The 13781-nt window shown below is 46.6% G+C and overlaps 1 protein-coding gene across 1 annotated transcript in view; it reads right to left on the bottom strand.

The window, feature by feature from the left end:
* The window catches only part of SCFD2 (sec1 family domain containing 2), a 327218-nt gene that overhangs the window by 97110 nt on the left and 216327 nt on the right, over window positions 1-13781 (bottom strand). The window lies entirely within an intron of this gene.

Below are 13781 nucleotides of genomic sequence, written 5' to 3'. Positions count from 1 at the left end.
TTCCTGTGTGATGGCTTTTTGTTTGGATGTTATTGATGAATTTTCTACAAATGGATCCACTTACAATACAGTTTAAATGTGTCCTTCAGCGTCAGTGGAAACTGAACACGGGAGAACATGCCTGCTCCTGCTTTCCAGCCCCTCGACTTCGCCAGCGGGCGCTCCGACACTCCTCTGCTGCTCTCTGCTGTCCAAACGGTCCCACGGCCGGCGAAGCTTGCTCACAGCAACCACTGGGAGCGCAGTAGCACCTTTGCTCGCTCTCTACTTCACCCCAATTTATTTTGGGGAGATTTACATGACAGGAAGATTAGAAATAACGATCCATGTGGAGCAACAATTTTTTTAAAAATCCATTTTCGCGGCTTTCCATTGGGTTGTATTTATGATCACGATTCCCTACTCTGTCCAAGAGAAGGCATTTTTATTGAGTCCCAGTGTAAATCTCCTGATCCCTGCTTCATTACAAAGGCTTCTGACAATGTTATGGTCCAACCTACGCAAGGTATTGTTTCAATGCCTTTCACATAAGACCTGGATCCTTGCCAGACAAGAGTCTACCAAAGTTCACTAGTAAAGGAACAAAGGGCGGGATAATGCTGCCGAGACACCAGACCCCAGAAAACCCAACTCAAATGTTAAAAATATGCATTTGTCATTTTTAATACCTATGGAACTGGATCTAAAGGCAGATACAACTAAAACCACAACACAACAGAGATTTGTAATAAATATTATTTATGACTCTTCTTTTGCATTAAATGCACTAAAGCTATCTTTTAAAGCAGCCAAAATAATTTAAAAACCATAGTTGTATGTATGCGTTTGTGCACGCGCAAATGTTCAAAGGAGACATATTTGCTTTAGCTTCACGGAGACTTATCCCAAATGCCAAGATCTAATTTAAACTGCTTGAACAACCTACGTTTTCTAGACGATTGCCTTTTTTTTTTTTAATCCACAGAATAGAGTGGCTTGTAGAGGGTCTGCTCTCAGTTCCAGAGACTGAGGACTCAGTTTCCAATTCCTTTCAGCTTGTTGAACCTAATTTGCAGAACCCATCTAGGTAGTGAAAACCGTGACCTCTGCTGGGAAAAACCAAGAGGAACAGGAGTCAAGCCTCCCCCCGCCCCCCCCTTTATTTTTTGTCCTGGTTTGGCTCCAGTACCTGGAACATGGAGAAAGAAACATTCACATTTGCTTTGGGAGTAAATCTAGTATCTGAGCCAATAAACGGGCCCTCAATGAGACGTTGCTCCATCTGAGCTCATCCACTCTGTTTCCTAAGAGAAAGCCTCACTCCAAATATTGACTCCACACCGCCTTGGACTGGGGGGGCTCCCATGGGTGGAGGGCGTGGGGAGTCGTGACATCCCAACTGCAGGTCTCAGGCCCGCTCACTGTTGCTCTGCCAGCTCCCCAAGCAGGAAGTCAGGGAGGGGGACAGGTTGTAAATATGACCCCGTTGATGAATGATGCCAAAAGCACTTTTGTAAAACTCAACCTTTGGGAAGGGCAGAGGCTGGCCTGGATATATTCATAGTGAAACAAAAGGAGGAACACGTAATTCTAAAAATCACTGACGCAACAAGCTGGGGAATTTGAGGGTTGGCTTGTGCTGCTCCATAAAATGATGACCTGGACACTGTGTCACAAAGCCACCATTGTCAAAGTGGCCCGGCAAGCCCTGCTACCAGGATCCCGCCGCTTCTAATTCTTTATCAGAGAAACAAAAGGCCCACAAGGTTACTGACTCTGGAATCAGATGCTTTCCAGCGGGACCAGGGTACCAGACTCTGAAACGAGCTTACAAAGGTTTCAGTTGCTCTGGAACTGGGGTCTTTGTGGGACACATCTGACCTAAGAATGACCACTATGTGACAGGAGGGATGGGAAACTGCTTATAAACTAGGAATCCCAAACAGGTCTAAGCAGTTCTTGTTGAATCATCAATGACAAACCCTTAGGTCAGCAGAGGCCTAAAATTGTCCATCATCCTGATAGAGAGAGAGGCACCGAGCTACGAGCAATGTCTAAACCCAGGTTCAAGTACCAAGTTTGAGTCCTCTCTCCTCATGGGCTGTCCTGGACTTTCCAGACTTGCTTTAATGGAACGCAGCCGGATCCTGTGCCCTTCCCAACCACGTAGAAGACGGGGAAAATGATTTTGCTCACTTGCCTACACCTTTTATTGGCTGAAGTGTGAATGAACTATCAAAACCTCCTGAAACCCATTAAGCTGAATTCTGTCTCCAGTAACACATTGTACAGCTTTAAAAAAAAAAGCTAGGAGGAATTTTCAGAAGGATACGGGTGTTTAAAAACACACCTCACTCATTTAATTGGGAGCCACACAGCTAAGCCTCAGATAATTGAAGTTTTACAATTGCTCTTGAGATTTTTAAAGGCATTGATCACAAAATACTTATTTAATATTGTTCGACTGTGTGACTGCTCCCATGGGTTCCGGAGAGCTGGACAAAATATCCAGCACATGTTTATAAAGACATACAAACACAGTATTCTTCAGAGTAGTTTTAGGGCCTTTCTATTGCAGCAAAGTGCTTTTAGTTATTTCCAATAAATATTTATTTCATTTGGCACGGTGCTTAGCTCCATATTTTATTAATTAGCCTTATGTTTCATCCTAAATACTAAAATAGAAGCCATTCAAGTTACTGGGGATCCCAAATGTACCTCTAATGAAATGCTAATATCATCTCTCTGACTCTGGGGACTTGTTGTTGTTGAATTTTGGGGTGTTCTGCAGCGGTGTCTATGCCCTATAGCAGGATCCTACAAAACCATGGCAGTTTATTCTATTAGGAAATCACACCCGCAAAGGGGTCTGGAAATTTTCCATTAGAAGATTTCAAAATGCCAGATGCAAATACTTTCATATTTTAGAAACTAGTTCAGGAACACAAATATTCCGTGTTTATGATTTTAGAAGACCCAAGTCTCTCTCTGGAATTCTGGGTCAGAGAGAATAGGTTAGTGTCAAGTTAGGTTTTTAAAAATGTCTCCAAATATGTAATGACACTCTGCAATTCCAGCTACGCTCACCCATTCTAGAACAAAGCCCTAAACACACTGGGGAATTTCCGATCTGATCAGAAAAACACCAGAGAGAATGAGCGAGAGAGAGAAGGGGGCTGGGATTTTTAAGAATGCGGAGTGGGCAGAAGTGGGACAGCTCTCCTCAGGATTCTGCTTTTGCTCTTATCTGACATCAGGGGGAAGCACAGGCAAGCTGTCTTGTTTTAGCTGCTGCCCTTGGATTTGGAAGGTACCTGAGGTTGGAGGCCAAACCCAATCTCTTCCCTCCACGCCTGACCTTCTCTGCGTCCTGGAGTAGATACTACTGTTCCCTCTTCCTCTCCCTTCCCTGCGCAATTGAGAGGGAGAAATTATAAAGTTTTTGTAAAGCTGTTGATTACATGTAAGGTTTTTAAACTTCTTGTATCTTCCACTTTGAGTTTCAAGGGAAAACTCAATGATTAGAGTCATATTCTGCAACCTTTGAGGCAAATGATGGTTTGAATTCAAGCATGACTCTGAGTGTGTGTTATGAGTTAATAAATATTCTCTCAGCAACTACTGTGTGCTGGCTACTGCAGGGATGGCAAAGATGAGGAAGTCACCTGTCCTCATCGCAGGAAGCTCAGGACCTAGTCCTGGGGTTATAAAAACACCTAACTTAAATGGTAAAATTTCTAAACCACAGAGGCAGAATTCAACATTAGTGATGACAGAGAAAACTTTTTAACTTATAAAATCAGAATTTCACAAGGCTCCACCTAATTTGTGAGAATGTATAGCTTGATACAAACTTGTTTTGAAACAGTTGCAAACCCACAATAGTTTGAAAGGACTTTGAAAGGAATGATTACGTACTCATCCCCTTTCCATGCATGATGATTTGTTTTTCTAAAATATAAACAAACTCTCATTTTCAAATAGCCATCCTTTCTTCACAAACCTTCCTCTTCAAGCCAACACTTCCCTAGATCTTGCTCTCCTTTTTCTTGAAATCTCCAGAGCACAGGTTTCTACGGAGTTTCTCTTTAAACACGGCTCACAGAAGGCCGAGATGTCACACCTGAAGAGGGGGACCTCCCATAGTCAGGGATGGGCAGTCTGCCGTGACCATCAGTCTCTTGTAAATCAGAATAACCGATAAGTTCTTCACCAAACTAACTTAATGAATACTTTGGAGTAACAGTGAGCAACAAGATGAGGTTCCTTTATGATTTGACCTCCTGAGCCATGCTTGTCCATCATACTAGCTACATATTTGAGAAGACCTATATGTCCCAGGGCTCTAGAAAGGGTTTAAATTCAGGCAGGCGATCAAGCCCAGGTGGGAATGAATTTTTACAAAATCAAAAAAATCAGGCTTCAACCTATGTAACACTTGTTTTTATATAGTCACGTGCCCCTCAACAACTGGGATATGTTCTGAGAAATGCATCGTGAGGCAATTTCACAACCAATGTGCGAATATCATAGAGTGCACAGACCTAGGTGGTACAACCTACTACACACCTAGGCTATCAAGTATAGCCTATAGCTCCCAGCCTATGAATCTGTACACGTGAAACAACCTGAGATTAATTCAAGCACAAGAGAAATGATACAATCAAGAGATGTGGTAAACCGGAGAGGTATGAGGCTGCTGCCAGCATAACACAACATGCTGCTTTACAGCAAACGTTTTTTTAATAGGTAGAAAGAGTACACTCTAAAATAATGACAAAAGTACAACACAGTAGCACATACACCAGTAACACAGTTATACGGTCCATTGTTGACCTAAACGTTGTTATGCAGAGCATGACTGTAGTTTGGTTTTACTTATCTCCTTACCTTCATCTTAGGGTACAGATTAAGATGTCTTCTGTGGGATGCCAAACCCCCAATTTCAATAGCATTTCACCAAGTTTGTGGCTGAATTTGCTCCATTTCTGTACTTATTTCCACTTAGGTGTGCTGACCAGAGGCAATAAAGGAACACATTTCACTTTGCTACATAATAAATCAACTCCGGAATGCTTTTCCATGTGATTAATTTCCTTTTCTTCCTCGACTTAACCTTGCAGCCCCACGTTATTGTTAATGCAATGATACTTTTTCTTGATTACAAAGATGATTATTACTATTTTCTGACGCATGAAGATAATAATAATTATAATTGATGACCCACTACTTGTTCCCATGCTTTACATGCCTTATCTCTAACGGTTGCAATAATCATGGGGAAATGAAACTCAGAAAGGTCAAGTTAGGCCCTCCAGTTCATAAAGTTACTGGTAACTCCTAGGGGAGTCCAGATTTTCACCAAGAGTCCAATTCCCAGATCCAGCTGTTTCTTAAGAATCAAGAGAGTGGCAATCAAAGAATGAAAGGGGAAACTTGGGAGGTGTTTCTTGTTCTGCAAATGACTTATGGATTATTTGGCTAGTCCTTTAATCTCATTTGGTGAAATAAAAACCATGCTACATCCACCCATTTATCTTAAAGGGATGTTACGAGACAGATATGCTACTATTGATAAAGCACATGTGATGTGAATAGTCTAGTTAACAGCTTCACTTCAGTTTTGTCTTTATCCATACTCTAATTTCCTTTATAGCATTACATATCATGTTATATTACATCACAGCATATCATATTACTTCAGCATTTGGAATACATAACTGAGGAGTTCAGTGTATGGTGAAAACACTCTGTGAGTTACCCAGTGTGTCCGTTTCAAATGTAATACAAAAAAAGACTTCGGAGGAGCTCAGTGATCTCCATCAGGTGAACTTTTGCTCCTGTGTTTAGATAAAGCAGACACAATCTATTGTGTATTTTCCACTTCTGCAGTGGATTATATTCATCCTAAGTTTCTTTCTCTATTTCCTTTATTCCATTTTCTTCCAATCTGCCTGATGCATTTTGTTTGTTCAAACTTCGGCCTTTCTGTCGGTTGACTAATGACTTCTCTTTCTCCGGATCCTCCTCTGCCCTCACCCTCCTGATGTCCCTTCCGCCCACTCTGCCTGCCCGTTTCCAGTCCAGCTGCTCGTGCCCCTTATGCTTTCCCTCTCTGGCTGTCCTCCTCCGTCCTCGTCCTCATTGTTAGCACCTCTCCCCTCCTCCCCTCCCTCCCTCTCATCCTCATGCCTCCTTCCACCTTTGCTCATTATTGCTGCATTTATGAATAGCCTCCAAGCAATCTATCACTGACGCATCGCACAGACGGTAGCTAACTGCAGCAGGAAAATTTACCACGCTCATTTATTACCCTCGTAGAAGGAGTGCTGAGCAGGGGTCAGAACTGCAAGAGACATCTTTCCCGATTCGGCGGCTCCTGAAGGAGGAGTTGGCGAGAGTTAATAAGAAAGCTGTCTTCTCATGTCTAAGGTTGACTGCAAATATGTTTCTAAAGACACAAAGCTGTGGCACGAATATAGAATGACAGCAATCCCTGAATGCCCAGGGCATTTCGCAAGTCTTGTTTTACAGTTGCAGTCGGTAACAACTTAGCACAGTGCATTTACAATGCGAGGGCCCTGTTTTATGTCATTCTGGGCTCTTCCTACAGTCGGGCAGTTTGTACGGCTGAGAGGGCCGAGCTGGGGCTGCCTGTCAAACTGTGGGAAGAAGCCAGCACCAGCCCGTTGTTCACATGAAGAAAGTGAGGCACAGGTGAGTTAAGTAACTTGCCCAAGAGGAAGAACAACGTAAATGACAAGTTTAAAACAGGGCGTTTTATAGATTTTGACAAACGTACAATCTTTTACCCTGTGCCCTAGTATACTGTTCCTTCACTAAACCGTAAGCAGATTGAGGACAAGCACACATCCACCTTGTTCATCCTTGTGGCTACTATTTTTTGAAATGAGTGAACAAATAAAGGGTTAAAGTCATGAAGTACATTTGAAAGGGTTGGTTTTTCCACCAAAAGAGACACACAGTGATCTTGAAGAAAATGCATTCGTGGCACCTCCACTTCCATCAGAACAGGGCAGAGGCAGGGGAGAGCCTGAATTTGGAGGCTGGGCTGCAGGAAAAAAAGGCAAGGCACGCAGGATCAGGACAGCCTGCTGATGGGGCAGAGAGTGTGCTGAGGGGGGACCTTCAAGAGGGATGCAGGGGGCGGGGGAGGGCTGAGCAGACCTGGCCTGCAGGGAAGTTTATTTACAGGAAGAAGGGAGATTTGGGAGACACACGGTTGGTGTCCAGTGTGCTTGTGGAAAGGTGAGTTTAACAACAGTGCAGCCACGCATTAATTACTACTGTGTTGGGCCTTGTGCATTAACTACTACTGTGTCGGGCCCTGTGCATGCATTAACTACTACTGTGTCGGGCCCCGTGCATTAGCTGCTACTGTGCTGGGCCCTGTGCATTAACTACTACTGTGTAGGGCCCTGTGCATTAACTACTACTGTGTCGGGCCCCGTGCATTACCTGCTACTGTGTTGGGCCCCGTGCATTAACTGCTACTGTGTCGGGCCCTGTGCGTTAAATACTAACGTGTTGGGCCCTGTGTATTGTAGGTGTTACCTCACTTGGTCCTCACCTAATCCTCTGGGATTAGTACTAATCCTCCTCCCATTTCAAGATAAAAAAAAAATTGAAGCTAAGTAAGTTGTCATGGTTTTAAGGACAGCAAAAGGCAGACTCTGGATTCATTCCCAGGTCTGCTGATTTCAAAGTTCCCATTCTTGCCTTTCTAGCTTAGGAAGCGAGATTCAGGTTTAAGGGGGAGACCCTCTGGGGAGGAACTCCTACCACCAGGTGGACTGGGGCAGAAAGGACAGCTGCTGAGCCTGAGGGTCAGGAAGGCCACACAGGTTTCCGGGGATGGACTCAGCCTTGGGGAACGAGACCACCACCCAGAGACAAAGCTGTGGCTGAGGTCGGGGAGAGGGGCTGATCACTGACACAGGTAAGAGCCTGGTGCCTGGTGACCAGGTTCTTCTTGTCTACATGTCAGAACGGAGCCAGCCGCAGGCGACTCGGTGTTTGCTGCACCCACTGCCACAGGATGAGCCCCGCTCATGCCCCTGGTTCTGAAACCCGGAGTGGAGGGAGGCTGTGGGAAGGGGAGTCCTGTGCAGGCAGGCGGCTTTCTGGCATCACACTGTGGAGTTCAGACGGCTCCGTCTGCCAGGATCTGCCCGATGCGATCTCGGATACGAGTGGAATGAGGAGGGGCATAAACAAAAATGCACAGGGCTGCGCGGTGGCTGCTTCTCCCCAAGTGGCCTTCAGAAGTATGTGTGTGCCTTCCTTCTGCTTCTCTTTAATTGGACCTTTTATTTATGGGCTGCAGCTAAATCAGCACAATGCGCTTGGTGGCTCGCTGGGATGCCTGCCGAAAAGCAGCTCCATGTTTTGGCCCGAGTGTGCTTATAGGCTCCGTGTAATTTTTTACATATGCTGTTTCTGTCCTCAAAATGACTGCTTCAGGGAAACCGAAGTAACAGGCGCGGCGGCCAGGGGCTGGCACACGGGCTGTTTGTGGAAACAAAGGGCACACTGCGTGGCCCGGGAGAGCTGGATTCCCACCCCGGTCCCAGCTGCGAGGACCCGGTTGAAAATGGCAGTAAGGGTCACCTGAACTTTAAAAAAGCCCATCAAGATAACTTGCCTTTTGACATGGAAGCTATTCATAGACTGCTTTGTGCTTGACAGTAAATACCCTCCAAAGAAGAGCTGGACGCAGAGGGACCGAGGGAGATACCAGGGTTTCCAAAACAAGGCTGGTGGCCAAGCCGCCTCCCGCTGGCAGGGCCGAATGAGGGGAATGCGGGCACACGTGCCTGGTTCCGCACCAGCCTCCCTGGCCTGGCCCGTGGGTTTGGAGCGAGCAGCACCGGAGGCCAATCCAGGTCACAGGGACACCTGCAGGCACGGCTCCCCGGAGTGGCTGGGGGAGGGGTCACACCCCGAGGGCTGTGGGTTGCAGCAGGGTATGCCCGAGGGAGCCCAGGTATTCTGGACACGTTTGGAATGGACTCTGACCACAGTCAGAGGCTCCCATTGGTTTTTCCTCAGATTGCCTGTTACTGTCCTGTCTGGAAAGCCCTACCCTCTCACCAACATCTCCCGCTGCCTCCGACCACCCTGAAAGGATGAGCGGGGAAGTGGAAAGAACAGGCAGAACTCACCCCACTCCTGGCTCGGCCAGTACTGACCTTGGGCGAGTTACTAAACTCTGCTCCAGCGTCCTTATCTGTCACAGGTGGAGGGAGGACTGCCAGACCCAGTGTCCAGTGAGGACCGGGGACCTCGCCTGGCCCAGTCTCACAGTGACCTCCGGTGAGAAGAGCAAGCTGAAGCATCTGACGGCCACACGCTGCGTGCAGTCTCGGTGGGTGGGAGTGCAGAGCTCTCCCCTTCCTCCGCCCCATTCTACACGTGTGCCCCACTGTCGTCCAGTGAATCCTGCCCCCCCCCCCACGACCCCATGAGAGTCCACAGAGCGATGAGGACACATCGTTTCTGCCTTCACTGTGGACAATGCCAAGGAGCTCACGTACCGACACCAGGAGAGAATGAGAGGATCCGCATCACATCACGGAGCTTGTTACCACCCTCACCATTACCAACAACACAACATTATAAAACACTCCTGTGTCAATGATACCACAACAATGCTCCTGGAGAAAAAGAATACCTACTGTAAGAAAAAAAGCAAATGCACCATTGAGTAACCATTGTGTTTACCTATGTCTCTCCTTCTGGACTTAGTTTCTTAACAGCAAGGACTGAGTCATTTGTTTGAGCAGAACTTGGCCTTATGCCTGGTTCCAGTAAAACAGAAAGAGGAAGAAAGCTCACAGATAGTCCAAAACCTTTGATCTCCTGGCAAAGCTCTTCCAACAAAACTTGGTTGAAAACTGCTAAGTACTGCCTGCTTTGAGGAGCTAACACCTTTCACTCCAACGAGAGGGCAAAGAGAGTGGGTCAGAGAGAAAGTGGGGAGTGGGAGCGGGAAAGACTGGAAGCCTGAAGTAGGGAGGGTGCGTGTAACTGATCACCTGTACTGTTCCCTGTGCATTCACTGCTGTGTGGCCTCACACAGGCTGTCTGAGGCTCTGGAATCCAGTGAGGCGGCAGAGTGGGTATCTACTACAGGGCCCTGTTGGCGACAGAGGGGAAGACTGCTGACGGCAGTAGAGTCAGACGAGGTCTCCCTCCAGGCCGCATCTAGCTCGAGTGGCACTCTGGTCCCATTCAGCCACTGCCCTGTGCCTACACATGACACAGATGACGGAAGTCTTGGTACTGCCTTGGAGTCACTTTCTTCCCCAATCTCCGATTCAAAGAGAGTAAGTCCCAAGCAAAGGGTCACTTCGGATCTCGGGGTGCTTGTTCACACATTTACATCTCCGACGCAGGTGGGGACCAGGCTTATTATTTCAGGTTTAGATGCTAAAAGAGACAGAGGTGCCCAGGTCACGCCAACATCCTAAACCTCCAGGCATTGGGACCACTGTCTCCAGGGCCCGAGCAGAAAGATCCTGGGGATCCGACGTGTGGATGATAGCAGAGCAATGATAAAAGCCCCCCAGCTGGGGCTGGCTCCCCCGAACGAATGTCACTGGTGCCTTCATCCCATTTCCTGTGCGGCCCATATTGGAAGCACATTGGAGTTATTTTCCCGTTTAAAAATATTGTTTTATGTTTCAGCTTTCAAGATGTCCTAGTTTCTGCATCACAGCATCTTCACATACCAACTCAATGTGTTTTGTGTTCTTGTGGAGAGGCCCTCCCTCCCTCTCCCTCCCTCCCTTCACCTCCGAAGGCATAAAAGGGAAGCTGCTGGCTTAGGGGACAAGCAGCTCTGGGGTGTCTGGAGTTTGGGGGTGAGAGGAGGGAGAACAAAATGAAATTCTAATTTGGCCCATCTCATCTCAGAACACCAGAGCCCTATGAATTATTTATGATCCTCCTGACCCCCACAGCAATGCAGATTGGGGTCCTTGCCAAGAACAAATTAAGATGTCTGCATCTGTTACTCCTCCCAGTCAAGCAAACCTCCATGTGTGAGGAAGGGGAAAGGACAGCGGCCAGGACACAGGATCAGCCCAGGAGGCTCCAACGCTCTATCGGGAAAGCTACTCACTGGAAACACAATCAAATCTCTTTTCAAAAACCAATCTGTGCATCTAAAAGCCTCAGAATAGCAGTGTCAGCAGGCGCACTTCAGATGTCTGACTTTTGGCTGCTTTGGGGCAGGCATGGCTTCAGGCCGGCTCTAACGCAGGCGTGGCTCAGGGGACCATGGCCTTCTTCCCCTAACCAAGGCCCTCTCCACGCTGCAGTGCTGGAGACCCTGAGGGCCGGATCCCTCGGAGCCCACTCAGGCAGAACTTCCCCCCAGGCCCAGGCTGCTGCATGGTGAGTTGTTACTGTTGGCTCCAGGCTCCCTTTATCCCACTCGGCCCCTAAAGAAGGGCCTCTGGAGTTGGATCAAAGAGGAAAAGAGCTTTGGGAAAACACAGGTAGGCCCTGGCAGCAGGGGCGATTGGAACTTTCCGTGGCAGGAATACAGGTGACAAGCCTTTGGTGGTATGTTCTCTGTCCTTCCCAGGAGCAGGCGAGCGAGACAGGCCTCTTGCCTATGGGGGGCCCACTTGGCATGGAACCAGGGGAAGGAGTTCTGGGGTGGACAACATGGGCCAGCACTGGTGTAGCCTTCAGAGAAAGGCTCCTGAGATTACTTGCTCATATTTCCCACCCCACCTCCCATCCAGCCTCAGCCTTGGGAATGATAAAGAGGCTACCCCAGGGTTTGGGCCTGAGGAAAAGGGCCCCTTCACCTCCCTGGGAGAGAGGCCTTAAAGAAAAAGAGACCCAGAGGTTCCTGTGTGGTGCAATCCACTCAACAGTGTAGACAGTCAGACAAGGAATGGCAGCCACAGCCCAACTACTCCAGGAAGAGAATGACTTTGCCCAGAGGGTCCCCTACGCCTGAACCCCCGACAGCACCTGGATGCTGGGATTTGGGATGTTGGTGAATTTTCTTCTCAAAAGAGACATGATGAACAGTGGTTCTCAACCTGTGGGTCGCGATCCCTTTGGCGGTCGAACGACCCTTTCACAGGGGTCACCTAAGACCATCCTGCATATCAGATATTTACATTACGATTCATAACAGTAGCAACATTACAGTTATGAAGTAGCAACGAAAATAATTTTATGGTTGGGTCACAACATGAGGAACTGTATTTAAAGGGCCAGAAGGTTGAGAACCACTGAGTTAAGACTATGTGCTGCTTGACCATTAATCAAGATTAGTAATGATACTACTTTCCTTATAAGATAATCTAATTCTTTCAAACACCTGGTAGAATATTGGTATAAATCCAAGGGACTTCTGAGTTTATGAAACCCAACCCCTTCATTTTACAAGTGAATCAATTAGGGTCCACAGGTACTTTTTATCTAGCCAGTCCACATGGCTAGTTAGTAGTAAAAGTGGGATGTGTGCACAGAGAAAGTTACAGTTATCGGCAAGGTCTGGGACCATAAGGGAACATTTCACACCTGAGAGGTGAGATGTTAGCAAGAGGTAAGATCATTCAGCAGACGTGCCAGGCACTGTAGGCTGTAGTGTGGAGTAAGACAGGCATGGCCTTTGACCTCCCAGGAGATACAAAGCATTGCATTGTTACTAAATAATGGGAAAATGGAAGCAAGGCGAGTTTTATTTCCCGAAAGAATCAATTTATCTATGGGCTAGCCCTTTGAACACTTTACATCATGAGAAAGTTGTAGCATAGACGAAAACACGCTCAACTATCAGTCTCTCAATAATAAGAAATTACAACCCTCTTGTTCATTCTCAAATGCATACACCCTATTCATGAAATGAAGGGAATTATTAATTGCAAAAGAGCTCTCTCAGCTTTCTTAGTGCCTAGCTCCTCACCCTCAGCCAAACTGTAGGTGTGGAGCTACTGGCCCCCATAGTCAGGGATTCCTCTGGCTGGATCCCACAGAAAGGAGACAGATGCTCGATTGTTGTTGACGTGGAGTTATAGAGTCACAGTGTACCATGCATTTATCTTTGATTCTGCAATAAATGAACATCTAGAGTGATATTTCAAAATACTATTTGAAATGTTTTGAGTACTACTACTACTATAAATGATAACAACGTGGGATGCTATTAAAAACTGTTTAGCCTAAACACATTCTGGGCATTAGAACTCATGCCACCAGTCCCCGAGTCATAATACTGGAGCGAGAGGTGTCATGAAAACACAGCCTCATCTGGGGCAAAAATCACCTATCCTCTTCAGCAAATTCAACCAGATGCATGCTTTTTACAGCTTCCCTCTGAGATTTAATTTGTGGGCAGCTTGAATTAGCAATGAAGAGATAATCATGGAGTCAATTTTTAAGGAGCTGAACAATTATTACTTTCAAGAACATAAGATGACCCTTCAAAGTTGACAAGAGTATTGTCAAATAAGACCCTGGGGACCGGCTTTAATGAACTGACAAGAGCTGCACATAATCAGCATCTCAATCACTTGTGCCCTGAGACCTGTTCACACTGTTTGTGTTGATTCCCTTATTTCAAAGAACAAAGGAAAATTCAGCCCATTACTAGTATGAATTACCACAATTCCCAAATTAATAGGGTATAAATTAATCCATTTGTATTCCGTTTAATAATACTCACCGGGTTGCAGGCTCATTCTATTCCTCTGCCCAGAGGCAGAGCATTAATGAACTGGCTCAATGGGAGGCAGGGATGGGCAGGGGCAGGG

This window comes from Myotis davidii, unplaced genomic scaffold (genome assembly GCF_000327345.1).
Source record: "Myotis davidii unplaced genomic scaffold, ASM32734v1 scaffold173, whole genome shotgun sequence".
NCBI lineage: Eukaryota > Metazoa > Chordata > Mammalia > Chiroptera > Vespertilionidae > Myotis > Myotis davidii.
This window is presented reverse-complemented; position numbering and strand designations above follow the sequence as displayed.